The following is a 15960-nucleotide window of genomic DNA, read 5'->3' as shown; positions in this document are numbered from 1 at the left end:
TTTTCTTTTACTATAATTTTTCATCACACCTTTAACAAATAAAAAAAAACACGAAAAAATGCTAAACTTGTCATCCATGCATAACTGTGTGAGAGCCCTATAGATATTTGATTTCATATTTATTACATTTCAAAATTCAGACCTTTGATTCAAAAGTTGTGCTTGAGTCAAGAAATCAAAGTATACAGAAGAGGACAAAGAGGCTGATTCTTTAAAGGTTGAGCATTTACAGATCAATCACTGAGCAGTAAGGTTTTGTGCTGGTAAAATGACAAAATAGCTGTGGCACTGTTAGTCTGTAAGCACTGCCAACAATTCCCTTTTGTGAATTAGGTCCTCGGTCTGAGAATGCAGGTGGTGGATGGCATCAAATACAATTATTCTCGACATCAAATTACAAATGTTGCTGGACTGGCGGTGACACTCCCACCACTGTGCCTCTCTGCCATATGCAGCTCATTGGAGGTCACCAAAAATATCGAACAGCTTGATGCACTAAAAATGCCACAATTTGAGGAGAACACATTCAGAGTTAAGCTTCCCATGTTGTAACATGAGACACTAGAAAGAGAGAGAGTAGCCAAGTTCAATGAATTTGTGTCTGATGTTTTGGTAAAATATGGCTGCTCTTGTATTTTTTCCGCAAAAGAATAATGAAGTAGAATGCCCTAACGTCCTGGTTAAAGGGCCTTCCTGTGCTTTGGCTGAGATCCATTTAAGAAGACCACTCACTGCTGCGGGGTTTACTCCCACCACATCACTACATTTATCATCCTGTACGTAGGTGTAATTATTATATTTAGAGAGCAGGGCCACTGGGACAGAGCTGTGCACAGACAGGTAGCACAGGTCAAATAAAGAATTACTCAGACAGACACCTGAGAAATGTCTTTGTGGAGGTGCCTTTCATTTCCAAAGCTGCAGACACTGATACCACTGTACACTATAACAGACACTACCTGTCAGCCATTTATTACTGCTGCTTGCAGGACAGCTGTCCCTTAGTAACAGATCGATAAATAGAGTACAACTGATGTTTTTTACAGAAAAAAATAAGTTTTTCCTTCTATGGAATATTTTCAAGTTGAAATAGGTTTACACAAGTGTAGGTGAATGGATGATCAGTTGTTCTATTCTAAATTATTTTTGTGTCACTTGGATTGTACCATATTTAACAGATCCCAGTTCTTTGTGGTGAGGAGGATCAATGTATAAAATGACCTCAATTCTTTCTCCCAAATCTCTTTCTCTCCGAGCACTGTGTGACTCAAGGACGGTAGAGAATAGAGAAGGGTGAGAACAGGTGATACAGATTGAAGAATTCACTGAATATTCGAACAGAGGAAACATGGTGACAACAAACTGTCGAGATTTTGCAGAATTTTGTTGGTTCTAAATGTAAATCAATGCATTGTTAATTGACTGTAATAGCACTGAGAAAAAAAAGACTATGCTATTGGTACTCTACTTATGAAAGACATTCCAGTGCTAATAAATGTTTTTTTAATTGGATCTTATCTTCTAATGCTGGGTTCAAACTACAGGTGTTCCAAGTTTGAGCCTGCAGAGATCATCTGCCCGAATAATCCTGTCATGTAAAGGGTTTAAAGTTGGCTCTTAATGTAACAGAATTTCAGCAATATAAAAAAACTACTACTTTTCATGCCCCAATGCTGTGCGTGGTATACCTGTGGAGCAGGGCTGTGTGCTCAAGTTGCCCGGGCCAAGTGTGACATCGACAAGTGGTGCAACTTGCCAAAGAAAGTTTAGAATACATAACTTTTACTGGACTTGCATATAAAACGTTTATGCAAGTCGAGAAACTGCTAGAACAAAGAAAGAAGTGTACCTGATGCCGTACCACAAGTAAAAAATGGTTTTGCTGTTAACACGTTTCTAGCGATGCATCTGTGTGCTTGGCTGCCCTGTCCAACTTCTCTGTCAGTATGTATTTTTTGATTTTATCTGAATCTTGTCACATCTTCCATTTCTTGAGGTGCAGGAGATTGAAGCTTTTGTGTTGTCCTGATGGCCTCGACTGCAGTAATAATAAAACTGGTGTAAGAATGTCTCCTTGGCCTTCGACATATTGGACTTGTGTTGACTGCTGTCGAGCCAAAGCACTGGACTGTTGCTGCTCACTAACTGGATGTTGCATAAATCTATGGAGCAGAAATGTTAGGATTGTTGTTTAATGTCTCAGAGTTTCATGTTAAAAACACAGCGTGCACAAGTAAAGGCCAACCAGCTGAAGACACAGCCCAGCTGCCTAAAATCTGAGAACAAATAGTACTACTTTGGCATATGTATTACACACAATTTGAAAGTCTGAAGTCTAATTTTTCATGCAGGTGATCTACAGTCCTTTCCATTAAAGGCCCAGTGCATAGTATTTAGTGCCATATTCTGTAGGTTCAAAATGCTCATAAAGTAGTTAAATAACAATAATTCTAATAGTTAGTCTAAATAGTTTTTTGTGAATATCAACTACTGAAAACATAATTGTATTTTTTTTTCCCATCCTGGCCCTTATTCCTACACTCTAGACGTTTAAGATTATGGGAAATACATACAGGTATGTCCAAATACCATGCAAACAAACGTCAAACCAAAAGTCAGTGTTGACTGGTTTTATCTTTCTTCCATAAGTTAACAGATGGAACATATTTTACTGATGTTACGTATGTTATGTTTCCTACAGTGCTTTTCTGAACCCAAATAATATTTTCCCAAGCCTAACAAAGTAGTTTTGTTGCCTTAACCTAACCAAACTGTGACCGTTTCTCAACAGTGACTGTTTTTACTTTTGTTACCACGATGATGAAGGTCACCTGACTATGAATGACAGCAAAGGTTTGTTTACTATTGATCTGTTCTCCACAGAAGGTAACGAGAAGGACTGCTGTATCACTTGTAAGCAAAATTCACTGCACTGTATTCACTGCACGAAGTTTGAAAGTGTAAAGTCATGTTATTTTTCTGTGCAGATTGATGAGACCAAGTTGGACGATGACCATCTGCCACCATATTTGTTTCTTTCTTTGATATCATGTTTGAACATGTGAGTTTATGTGAGTTGTTGTACAGTCCATGAAATCACCACTCTGAAATTCTTGCGTTTAAAACATTAAAAATTGGTAAATTCTGTTGTTATTTTCTTGGTGTCCCGCATTTTTTAAAATCAGTTGAGATTTGAAAATCCTCTAGTGTGAACCAGGCATAATGCACGCAGACATGTTTTTATCATCTGGCTTAAGCTTGGAAAACCAAACAACAAAGGCACATTGAAATTACATCTCTCTGCCAGAATTTGTTTTTCTGCCCTTTCTGAAGATAGACGTGTGACTGTGTATCAGAGAGCCAATTGATTTTTCTCTTGGCTGTCTGCTGTTAATGAGCATCAGCAATATAATGCCTGTGATATCTTCCATTTGCCTGAGCGGCGAGAGTGCTACTTTGTCAGACAGAGCATGAAAGAGCTGTGGTTTTCAGATCAGCCTGCAAGCCAGTTCCCTCTTCCCCGCCACCTTCTCATACACTCTTAATGGAAGCAGGACAAAGAACTGGGTGCGCCGTTTCCTTGTAAATTAGCAGCCTTTGGATGTGTCTCATTTGAACACAAAAAGCATGGGGTGCTATGAACTAAGGCTGACAGCTATGTGTGTGTATGTGCGTGTGTGAAGCATGAGCAGCTTTGCCTGCCTCATACCTCCAGGGGGGTGGGGGGTGGGAGGTGAACAGAGGGCTGACAACATGGAGCATGTCTGTCACATTCAGCACAGCTCTCCAATCCAATTCCCTTACAAGGCACTGGCTCAGTCCATGCCTTGAGACAGACCTGCAGCTTGAAGACGTTATATGTGTCATTGTTAAACATTTGTGTGTTCTAGTCAAATTAACCATGGCAACTTTCCGTAATTACTGTAAATAAATGACACTGTGGTGGAATGGAAGTGGCATGTTCTCATTGGCGCAGTCGCTCTTCTGTCCTCCGCTTGGTTTTCTAAAGGATAACCATGCTCACAATCATTTTACCTCCTGTCTTTGACTCCTTTCACCATATTTCACCTGTCCTTTAGTGTCAAACAGCAATTCAACAGATTGACAAAGTGACATAAGCATTGTGAAAAGCTGTGCAGACTCTCAGACTCTCAGTGATGGTCTGCAGCATAACCAATTAATAATAACGGTCTAAAATACATTGTGGAGTGGTTGAGACTACACTGTTAGAGCCATTTACACCAGAATACCTTGTTAATCTAGTATAGCAAATGTATTTCTTTATTTTTATAGCAGATACGAACAAATATATATAACCATGTATTCATGTTGTGTAACACTGCAAAATGCTGGTGTTATCTACGTTTTCCTTGAAATACATGGGGTTGGTAACATCCAGTCAACAGAGACGATATCTAATCCCTCTTGAGTCAGCCTTGAGCTGACATTAATGCTTTCTAGAGATGGTCTGGTAATTGCATCCTGAAGAAGGAATGAGCTTCTCTGTTCTCCGTTTTGGTAGCCTGTCTGACTGACCATGCATATCAGTGCATTTGAGATGCTGATGCTCGAGTGCCATATCTAGTGGCAATGAATGATGTACAATGCAAAGTTAAGTTTAGTAACTGTTATTGATTTGATATTAGGATTCTTGAGTAATGTAGCTAAGGGATCAATCAATCTTTATTTGAAGAGTTTGTTTGCATGAGCAGATAACTCCATGTTGCTGTCTTTCTTGTTCTCATTCTCTAACCACGTATGCAGATGAATGTCCTCTTTCCTCTGATTCTGATCACAGCCGCGATGGCGAACAACATGCTGGTACAGCTATCTTGAATATTCATATCCATATTCTGCATCATATCAAATGAGATTATGAAAGAAAAGGGGTTGGTCGTCTCATTCCACTGGCCAACCCAAAGTGTCAGTATTTGATGACCTGGGAATGAAACTCAATCATCAACTACTCTCATTAGAATTGTCTACTTCAAGATATTACCCAGTAGCAAAGACAACATAAATTATAAGCCAGTTGTATTACAGTAATGTCCACCAGGACCTAATGTAAAACCCCATCTCACATTGTATTTCATAAATAAAAAAATACATGCGTGAGCATACATACGTGAGCAGTGATCATCTTAAGGTCTGCTCCTCTAATGCAATCACTGTGCTGCCTTTTCCGATGTTGATGAGTCTACTTGTGTCGTAGTGTGCCCAGGCTGTCCTAAAATTCAGCCCTTGATCCTGCCCAGAATCATCCATAGCCACAAAATTAGCTGCTTGCCATATAATTTCTTTTTTAGTACCTTGACATAGTACAGAGGATGTTAACACCTCAACAGGGTCAGTTTAGGTGTGTGAAATCATACATAAGTTTTCTTTAATTTGTCACATCTCTTCAGCTGTTTGCATTCAGTTTCTATCAACAGACAATACATGTCTTTTGACCACAATCTTTTCTTAACCTTGACCAGGTAGTTTTAGTTTTCTAAGCTTAACTTAACCTAACAAGTGGTGGCAAATCAGAAAACAATAGGCAATTTTTAGAGTCACTTACAAACAATATTATGCTTTAATTTCATCCGTGATCTGTAAATAATGTAAAGTTGTCAGGTCAATAGTTTGACTTCACTCTGAAAATGCCAAAATCCACTTGCCCTCAAATCAACTTCGTGAGATTGTAAAGAACTGATGTCCCCAGACACTGATGCATTTTACAGTCAGTTTTCGGTGGTTTGGCGACGACTCAGGGCTGCTGAACATGTTTTACACATGGAAGAGTGCCACCTCTCAATTACAGTAAAAGGGAAAATGACAGGATGAACCGCGAAGACACTGTGCTATTCATTTCTGCAGATTACTCTTCAACATCAGGCGACAGATTAGCTGAGAGAGGCTTGCACAAATAGTCCCAATTGTGGCTGTCTACTGCAAAATGTGTGGTCATTACCTCCGGGGCAAGAGAGTGGAGAGATTTGTCCTTCTCGCTCTCTCTCTCTCTCTCTCTCTCTCTCTTACTCTCTGTCTGTGTGTGTGTGTGTGTGTGTGTGTGTGTGTGTGTGTGTGTGTGTGTGTGTGTGTGCCTTAGCGTGCCTCCAAGAATGTGTAACCCAGAGACACTTTGCCCACACAAGAGTTTGTGTGAGTGTGTGATTGTGTGGACATGAAATGGCCTTAAATTGTCCTTGTGGCCATCAGGCACTGCAGTCATGGTTTTCTAGGTGATGTCCGCTTATCTCCATGGAGACGTGTCGTTAAGGGAAGTCGTTAGGTTCCTGTTAGCCAAGGTCTCTCTGTGGAGATAACGAGATTCGGGCTGACATGATAGCCTGGATGGTCTAATGTAGTGTTTTTCAAATGGCAGGGTTGAGACCCAAAGATGGTCGAGAGAAACTTTCAGAGGAAAGTACAAACATAAGGTCTGCATTTCCAGGGTTCATTCCTTTTCTGATTCTCACTCAAACCTACAAAAAAATCTACTTACAGGCTAAAAATATCTTAAAAAGTAACAACTTTCAGATGAAGTTTCATGACTGATTCACTATAATCAAACGACAAGACTCAGGTTCAAGCCACAGGTACAGGCCTTCTATCTGACTGATCTGTTCCTGCATTTAAGCACTCGGTTTACTGAAGTACATTAGAGTCACAACACCAGTGAAGTTGAAATGGCTAGTCATTTTCTGCGGAAGTGAGTGAACAGAGCTCACATTACTGCAGCTTTGTCAGCAACATGCTCTTCATTTGCAGATGCAGATGATTTACGGTAATTTTAGATCTGGGCTGTACATTTACATGTTTTGGTTTGTAAATGAGTCATACTTAACAACAGTTTTGAAATCAGTCCTGTAGATTGCCTCAGCTGGCAGCCACAACTCTGACTGTCAAAGTTACGTGAACTGTCTGACAACACGATGAAAATGATTCCTGAGATGGACCTTTCTGTTGAATATCAGATCCTTTTTGTAACCAGAAAAACAAGTCTCAGTCATGTGAGTTTCAATCTGAAATCTTGTGAGTGGGAGTTGTTGCAGGAAGACAATGGTGGAAACTTCAGTCCAATTCCTCATTTACCAAGAGGAACTGCCAGCAAGAATTAATTTTCAAAGTCATGGATGACTATTTAACTGATTTTGACAATCTAAATGAGGCAACAACTGAAACAACTGGCCTCTCACGAAATTTCTGAGTGAGACTTCTCCTTGATTGAGAGTTGTGTTTCTGGTTCCAAAAAGGATCTTATTATTTGGCAAAAAGATCTATCTCTGTAGGAATTTTTTCTGTAATGCGTCAGGCATTTTCATGTCCAGCACAAATATAAATGTACATGCAAATGAGGTATGGTCAGGCCCATTGATGGTGCAACGTTGTCTTGAGTCAGTGAAAACCTGGTCTAAAGTCAATGGGGCAGTGTTTTTCCTGCTATTTAAAGGGTGCATTATTCAAATACTAAGATGTGTGTAGAAGAATGAAGCAGCAAAACTAAAGCTGTCGTTATAAACTTGACAGAACAATGGAACTCTCCAGCTTCTGAAATAAATATTGTTTTAGACAGCTCTGATGAACCTTGAGATCCACATGGGGACAATTTTACTTTACCTTCTGAACTGTGTGTGTGACTTTTTGATGTGTAGAACACAGAACATTAATTAACATTAGATCCTGACCTATCCTGTCAATGAGTCAAAGGATTTAAATTATCAATGAATTTGTGTTGCAGCGACTCATGCTTAATGGATATTGTTTAAGTTGTTGTTTGATTTATGTGAATTTTTTTATGCTGATGTCTCGGCCAGGAATCTCAGTGGGAATATTCCTGGTAAATAAAAAACATGCTTACAGTTGAATCTACACTGTACCTATGGCATAGGCTATGCGTAGATGCATGTCCTCTTGCGTAGCCTACACTGTAGCCCAACGTGCACCTCTCCAGAAATGCAACTGTACACTGCAGCGATGCAGACTGCGCTGCAGACTGCAACGACTGGGACTTGTCCACTCGGAAGCATCACATTTCCTGCCTCTCCTCCAGTGCTTAGCGATGGTGCTAATACAGGGGATTGTGACCTATAGTTTCCACAGTAAACAAAATGCTGCTCTTTTTGAGTTCCTCTTCTTGAGCAACTCTTCACTGCCAGTGAAGTGTCTCTGGGCTAGAGACAGTGGACAGGCTGTACAGGTGTCTGAAGGGCCAGGTATAATGGTCACAATGGTTGCTTGTTTGTAACATTAGCTTGTCAGTATATGTGGCTGTAGATGAAAATTAAGGGCAACACCAAAGTTGTTTGGATACATCTGGAAACAGTTAATGTATGCACAAATGTGCCAACCAGTGCAGTACATTACGAGATATTTCAGGGAAAAACTTAAGAATTGACTTTCTGTCAATGCTCAAGAAAGACTGGGGCATCATTTGGGGAACGTGAATGTGTGTATCAAATTTCAGAGCAGTCTATCCAGTATTTGTCAATTCAGTCCACAAGTCAGCGTAGGACCAAACTGGTGATCCAAACAACCAGCTACTGTGTGAGCCCCGCCCCAAGCATGGCAAAATAATCGACAATTATATGTAGTGACATATGGACAACATTATTGTTGAGAATCACTCATTGTTGTCATGTCACTCATGTTAGGAGAAAGTCCATAATTAAAAATGAGGCTCTCTTTTCCCTAAGCCTTGTCCTCCTTATCATCTGCATGCAAATTTACTGGCTTCCTCTCTGCATCAACATACAAATAATACTCTAAACACTGACCTCATTGGCATCCATGTTTAGTTCAATACGACAGTGTGATGCATGTGACAGCTAGTTTTGTGCATGCGGGTTAGTTTAGGACCATGAGCAAAAGTAAATAAATAAAAGAATGAACCACCAAACAAATACTGAATCTGAGCAATAAACTCAAACTGAGCATGAAGGCTTGCAGTGTGAACATAGCCTTAGTTTCTCTATCTTTGCAAAATCTACAGCTCCAACATCCGGTACATTAAGTTTAAAGTGAAGGGTAAAGATAAAAATTTAACATGTCAAGCAATACATGAAATTAGAATTAGAGAGAAAATCCTGATTTGCAGATACCACGAAGACCTAAAAGCACGAAGAGGGGCTAATGCAAGTAAGTCTGCAAGATATCTCTCTCTAGGGATGTAGCATCCAGCAGATAGATACTCTCAATTGTTTGTGTTTGCTCCCATGATTCCCTGCTCCTTCCCTGAGGGGCAGAATGACATGAGCCCATCCACCCACCCTTGTGCAAACCCCTTCATACATCACAGTCCTTTTTATTTATGTCATTACTTAAATCCAGCTGGTGATATTAAGAAGCAGGGCCTATATAACCTCTTTTACAGCGCGGCTTATTGTATGGCTGGGAGGAGAAAGTGGGAATTAGAGAGAGGGGGAGGAATAAAAGGAAGGAAGAGAGAGATAAGGAGAAAACAGGACCTTTAATCCAGTCAGGGCTCCCAGCAAATACCTGTCTCTGTGATGTTTTTATTGTGTTAATAACACCAGCATTGCAGCGGATTTGTCCTGATCTTGTAAAATTATAAATATTGATTTTTGTGATGGAAGTGGGGTGGAGGGGGGACGGGGGAAGCCATCTTTTCTCTGAAAGTCTCCAGAACAGATCCTGGTCTATAATGCACCGTGCTGCCATGTTGATGGAAGTGTGGATAAGTGTTGATACTGAATTTTCTACCCAGCCTCTCAGGAGAAGGAAGCTATCAAGCTTTCTCTTGACTGTTTAATGTCTCTGCCTACTGGCTTTTGTCTTTCTTATCTCATGCTCTGTGTTAGGGCTCTTCAGACTGTCTTGTTATTATAATCAGCATAAATTCACAAGTCACTAAAGATTCATTTTTGTAAAGAAGCAGTCACATTAGGAAAATAAACACACCCCTCGAAGAAATATTTTGACTTTTTAGGAAACCCTTATGGTTTTTTTTCCCCAAGTCTGTTGCTAAAATGAACAACATGTAAATCATGGAGGTCTGGCAGAGAGGGCACAAAGATGAAGCAAAGCTGGTGGTGAGGAAAGGCAGAGCCTGATGCACAATAGGACCAAAAAGCTAGGTGTCAACGCCACAGAAGCATACCCTTATCAGTGGTTGATACATTTCACAGACTTTGGACACAAGATGATGTAACACCTTGATTCCACTGGGTTGGTCTTTATGACATCACGTGTGACGGAGTTTTGCTCCTTAAGACGCAGTGGTTGCAGTGTTCCAAAGGAGTGGACCCATAAAGGGCTCCCTGGCATAACTTCCTGTCCACATCACCCCCACTGTGGAGAGTTATCTGCTCAATACTGTGGAACACAAGCGAGGAGATGGAATGTGAGTGGTTGTTAAGGCCAGGCCACTGTGTAGTTCATATCTTTGTGTCTTTTGGAGCTTTCGTGTTCACTAATTCTCTGCTTAAGGGGTCAGGTAGATTTTATCACATGGACATTTTAACAGATAAACAGCACCGCAGCTTAGTTTCATACTGGATGAGCAGTGGTTTTCTTTGTTCTTTCCCCCTATTTTAAAATCATTCAAAACATGTCATTCTATACCAGAATCATCGAAATTGGCCTGGACAATGACATTCAAAGGTTTAAAAAATGACCAAAATTGCAGTCATCTTGAAAAATGGTAGCCATTTTGCCAAAAGAATGACTCAAGAAGTAAACTCTCACCATATTTTGGTGCTTTTTTCCAGATTTAAAAGTTTTTTGTTGTTGTTGTTTAACTGTTGTTCTAGAAATGCAATTTTCCAGAGATGGATGATACTGACAGCACTGACAGATTTTAGGAAAGTTGTTGCGTACATATGCATTTACATCCAACCTGGGACACAGCAGATTTCTACAGACTTGTCCAATACACTGGTCCATCTAATGTCTGTCTTCTCCTCTGACTGCACGAGAAAGTCTTCCCTCCTTGTCCAAAGGCTTATTGACATAACCTGTTGTATAGAAGGAAGGGTGCAAAGCACAATCTGAGGCACTTGACCTGGTTTGCTTTTACTGTGCTGCCTTTCATGGTTTTCCTGCAGCAGCCCTGGCCTGTGCTCTCCTTAGATGGAGGGGAATGTTTGGCCAACCTGACCTGTTGTCTCAGAAGCCATGACTACTCAGATGCACCCAAATATTGAAACAGCAGGATGTAATCCCAGATTTGGAATGGGATACATTTAGTTAAATGTTTGCCCAGCCACAAATCGTGTAGGGCGTTGCCAAGTGGCATTGAGACAGATGATACTGCTGGGCTGGAACAATTGAGAGAGAGGGAGTGTGGGGCATTTGGATGAGAGGGCTGTGTAGACAGAGTGAGAGGAATGAGGCGGCGGCTGTTGAAAAGAGTCATTCATGGAAGGATGGATCAGTGGGCAGGCCAAGCAGAGCCACGGAGAGATTGCTGGAGCTGCTTTCATGGCCAGACGTTTTCTGGCTGGGCCCATATGTGCTCTCACGGGGCTCCAAAAGCCTTCAGGCTGCCTCCCAAAAAGCCCTCAAACTCATCCCCGAGCACCTCCCACTGTGACAAGGACAAGGTGGTTCAGCCACCTGCGCCACACACACCCAGGCTGATGCCAACATGCCACTCTAAAGCCAACAGTTTGGGCCACTGGAAACAATTAAGTTTTTCAGCATAGCCAAAGATTCCTGTGAATTTTAATTTTGAAAATCCCAAATCTTCACAATCTCTAACATGTCATAGGTTTTCCTTTAAAAAATTCCAATATTTGCAATATTCCCTTATACCTGATAAAGTCTAATTTAAGTTTCCTTATTCCATCAAACGCAATCAAATTGCCTATTCACAGCAAGCTCCTCCCCAAGCACCTCCATCGTACAGTTAAACAGTTGTAGCACCAGGCAGATAATGACAAACAGACAAAATAAAGACAATAACAAGAAAAGTTGGATATTACAACTTCCTCCTGTGAAAGGACGATTTGTGGGAAGTACAACTTAAGTCAAGGCCATCATTCCAAGTCTGTAATAGCAACACTGTACTTGCCAAGCTAAATGTAGCAATGTTGCAATGGCAGAGTTTGAGTCCATCATTTCCCTGCATCTTACTGACTCATTCCACTTCTTTTTACCTATGGCACCATGTTCCCAGATATCAGTGATACAATGTTGTTGTATCAAAAGTAATGATACAAAGGAATGAAGTGCACATTACTCAATTGAGAGGAAGCAGCAGACATACATAGAAAAACCATTAAGATAGCTGCAAAGTGGGCCGAACATCTCAAAGGGAAAGCCCCATTACACAGTGCTTACTGTCGTTAACAAATCAAGCTTATTCCCAGCCCCCATTATACCCTGCACAAACTATGGACACAACTTTTAATTGGAACCATCGTTTTCCATCGTAACAGGACGCTAATCCTCTTTCTTAGAGCGGCATATCATTTATTCACGAAGATCAAGGTTTCAACTTCATCAAGTGAACACAACTAACACCACTGATATTGCTTTGGCCACTTAGCTAACACCTCTAATGCCTTGAATTATTATGTTTTTGATACCAGAAGTGTCACCCATAATTGTTTCCGTAGTAAACTCCTCAGTGACTTCCCCTGGGAACCCTGTTCTGGTGAGGATTGTTATGCTGGTAAGAATGTGACATGTGACTCCTCAAGTTTGCCCAAAAAGACCTTTATTGCTGAAGGTATCTTTTTACGTGATTTCAAACTGTTTTGTGGAATTCTGGTTGAGTATTTTTAAACCTGTTTTAAATGATTGTAAATATCCAACTTTTCTTCTTCCTTAATTTAACAGCATGCTCTTAAAATGGAACTGAGTATTTAGAAGTGTGTTTCCAAAAGCTCTGAGATCTGTCACCTAAGACTCCATTCCCAGCTGGCCTAGCAAACCAGCGACCATTCCCTTCACTGTTTTCCCCCAGTTGGAGAGTATCTGAGGCGTCTTGCCCTCTGAATGCTAAACCGAGCCAAGAGCGGTTGGCCGGTGTGCATTAATCAGATCCGACTTGCATATCTGAGCCGCTTAATTGCATGGAGGGAAATGTCAGAAAGCAAATGAGTCTAACATGTCAATGTGTTAATTCTGCTATCGATTTCATTGATGCGCCATTCGCTCTCTCGGCTCATTAAAGCCGACATGTCAGACCACACACACACACACAGTTGCATAAGGAAGAAAGTGACTAAATCTACAATCACATAGACCTTGTTCATACTTAATGGAGACCTTTTCTGGTATTTACTGAGATAACTGATTTTATGTCTGTCACACAATACCCCACTAGTGAGGGTGGGATGTAACAAGACCAGTCCAACATTCGTGCTGATTTCCAGACAGCATATTTCCATCAGTCTTTACTGGACAGACGTAGCACCAATGAACATCTAAAAATTTTGTTCAGTAAATTTTATTTCATTGATCCCTTCTCTATCAGCCAATCACTGTAGCTAAAGTTAATAAGCTCAGTTAAGAAGTTTTACATTATCCATAGCATCAGGGTAAAACCTGCCCTTTCAGTTAGGTCAGTTCTGTGTTCATGTTTCCCTGTGTTCCAAATTTCCCATGTCTACTTTCAGGCGTTTACGTCACATGGCTGCTATTTGACAGCTGAAGTGGTCAAGGGAAAGTTAACTGCATATGATAACTAAACTTGGGTTACATTACATTTATAAAGGCAATCTGACTGATGTCCTTGAGTGTTTAGCTCACCCACTCTTTAGCCTCTCCTCTCAGGTGCTCATAATCAGGTGATTAGGCCCTGCCCCATAATTAAGGGAGAGTGGAGGTGACGAAGCTCTCTTCCGCTGACCAAGCAGTCCTGGGGTCTCATTTATAAAGCTTGCATACACACAAAATGGGGCCTGAAAGAGTCATACGCCACTTCCCACGCAAAAGTTGTGTGTATCTATAAAAACAAACTTGACGGGAGAATGTGCACACCTGTAAGCAAACTCTGACCCATGCGTACGATCATTTTGGAGGGAAGGGGAACTGGCAACACAAACAGTGAGGTGGTGTGTTGAAGCAGATTGTACAAATGAAACATGAGAGGCATTATTCTGTGCATAATAATACATCTCACAATTGATTTCACTTTCATAATCATAAACATTTTAAACCAGCGGTGTCATTTGTACTTGCGCATGTAGTGAAGTATAACTATTCCATAAACACCTTTTAAATGTAAATGATACAAGCCAACCAAATCTGAAATCAATATTTCCTCAGTGCTGTCTCACTATCACATTCCCCCGGACTGTTTGATAATAAAATTATCATCATTGGTTTTAGCAATCCACGATAACATCAGATATCATCAAAGAATGAAATAACGTAAGTACCATTTTAGTTTTCATATAGCCTGGTTGTGTAGTTGTGTGTAAAATCACACACACACACACACACTTGGCCTCCTCCAGTCAGCTCACCCGGTACATTTTCACAACCAGCACATGTGGATTGTGTAAATTAAGAACGCGTGGAAATAAAGTCAGTGACAGCTCTCACACAATCACTACGCTCCATATTCTAATTGTGAGTCCTAATAACAATGCAGGGTGCATTCACTGTAACTAAACTTCAATAAATAAATATATTGTGTTCATGTATCAAACTTCCACTTCCAAATGATATCTCAGGCTGAGGGATAACACTGACCGTCAAGATCATTTTGGCAAGTGGAACAGTTAGTCTGATCGCTGTACACATAAATGCTGCGCTCTTCTCTGTGCCAGAAATATGTTTTTTCTTCGTCTTTCTATCGGTTGTGGCCATGATCCACTGTAAAGAACCATCGATCAGCGGCTCATTTCCAGGCATTAACACTCATGAGGCACTTTGCATCAATCATTTATGGTTGAATGTGGGTGTGGAGAGGGCGGGATATGAGGCGGATCCATGTGCGCACATTTCCCAGTTGATTTGGGATTTATAAAAGGAAATTTTGCATTGTTGGGCGTACACCAGGTTTTATAAATCTGAATATTTTTTTGCGAATGCCATTTTCGGCTTTTGGGCGCACCTACACTTTTAGAATGGATCCTATGCAATGTTTTAGAAATGAGCCCCTGATTATTTTAGAGTACTTTTGTCTTTGTCCTCAGTTGACGTTTTGTTTTCTTTTGAGGGTTGAGGTTTGGTTGTCCTGTTTTTTTTGCCCCCCCTTTTTTTTCTCAGTTTAGGGAGGGAAGTTCTGGGTCCTACAGCCTACTGCGTGAACAGCCCAGACTTCCCCCAGCTTTTTGTTTATTTTGGCTGGGCATCCAGACTGTCATAGTTCTAGTTAATTTTGTTATTACTGATAAATAAAAATCATTTATTTTGGCAGATTTGTCCTTGGGTACGGTGTCCTCTTTATAGGTTGCTGCAGTCACAAGGTAGAGCCAACTGTGTGTGTTTGCTGTGGGCGTAACAATGAGGAGTCCATATTTGCTTGTTTTTCAGGCAATTCCACGACTCCAACAACAGCACAGATTATGTTCAGTTGAATCACTGGGATCAGGCAACTCTGTATTATGTCAGCATTTCAAATGTGTATGTTGAAGTTCACCAAAATGATTTCTGACCTTTGGAGGGAACAAAGAGAGCTGGTGAGTAGTCATCTATGTTTGTAGTCAAAAATAATGTCATCATGTTTTTACTGTGTATCGTTAATATGTTTTTTCTTATTATTGAAAAGAAGGAAAAAGGGCTTTGGGCAAACATCAGAAATGCTCCTCTCGTCTTAGCTGGCTAGAGGGGCGTATCGTTGTCTCTGTTTGAGTGACAGCAGCTGGCAGGCTGCTAGAGCGCCGGTGTCAAACCAAGACAAAGTAACTAACTTGCGCTGTAGCCTACATGTCACTGGGATGATAATGTGTTGTTAGTGACAGTGAAGAGTAAGGACCGTACCAGCCTAAGCCTCTAACCAGACCCAATTGACATTTGCAGGTACGTTGTCATACTGTTAAATACAAGGCTGCAGTCAGG

Source organism: Pagrus pagrus, assembly GCF_965226575.1.
Source record: "Pagrus pagrus genome assembly, chromosome: 20".
Taxonomy (NCBI): Eukaryota; Metazoa; Chordata; class Actinopteri; order Spariformes; family Sparidae; genus Pagrus; species Pagrus pagrus.
The sequence above is the reverse complement of the archived record's forward strand: the minus strand, read 5'-3'. Positions refer to the sequence as shown.